The sequence below is a fragment of the Etheostoma spectabile genome, chromosome 9 (assembly GCF_008692095.1).
Source record: "Etheostoma spectabile isolate EspeVRDwgs_2016 chromosome 9, UIUC_Espe_1.0, whole genome shotgun sequence".
NCBI lineage: Eukaryota > Metazoa > Chordata > Actinopteri > Perciformes > Percidae > Etheostoma > Etheostoma spectabile.
The window spans coordinates 5,280,325-5,281,012 of record NC_045741.1 but is presented as its reverse complement, the minus strand read 5'-3'; the positions used below and the strand labels follow the sequence as shown (position 1 = coordinate 5,281,012).

General features: G+C 45.8%; 1 protein-coding gene across 3 annotated transcripts in view; it reads right to left on the bottom strand.

The window, feature by feature from the left end:
• Nucleotides 1-688, bottom strand: part of LOC116696190 (estrogen receptor beta) — a 45,002-nt gene that overhangs the window by 28,312 nt on the left and 16,002 nt on the right. The gene's annotated exons all lie outside the window — the stretch shown is intronic.

Here is a 688-nt window from a genome sequence, read left to right as displayed (position 1 = left end):
GGAGAAACATACAATGTAAACTTTCGTTCCTACCAAAACATTCAGTCTGAGGACAAGCTCATAATTGTTGTTGCTGGGTTACCTATCTTTTATAGTATAACGCTGTTTGTACATAGGAACCAGTTAACGTCAACTGCCGGTCACATTGTCTCTAACGGTCCATTCACTGTGAATCCTGCACGGGTCACTGGGTTAGTCCGGCGGCTGCTTGCTCTGCCTGCACGCCACTACGGTTCACCGGCTAACAAGCGAGTTAATTGCTAACAGACTCCGCTGCGACCAATTAACAATACAACTTCTGTCATTATATATGTAATTTTCAAAGGTTTCTAGTGTCAGAGTGTTGGCCGTGGCTGTGTGAGCTTCTCCCGGTCGAACAGAGAACGCCGCCACGTCAGAGAGGCCAAACCATCAAAAAGCTTCCCCGTATTTTTTGACAAGCGTCCTCGGCGGGGCAGCCAGAGCTTTTTTGCAGCTCAAGTTGGTGGCGGTGTGTACATACGGTTACTCTGGACGGCATCACCCCGGCCTCCAGCACCACTGTGAGGAATCTTGGATTTATCTTTGATCAGGACATGTCGTTTAATTCTCACATAAAGCAAATTTCAAGGACCGACTTTTTTCCCCTACGTAATATTGCAAAAATCAGAAATATCCTGTCTAAAAATTATGCAGAAAAACTAGTCCA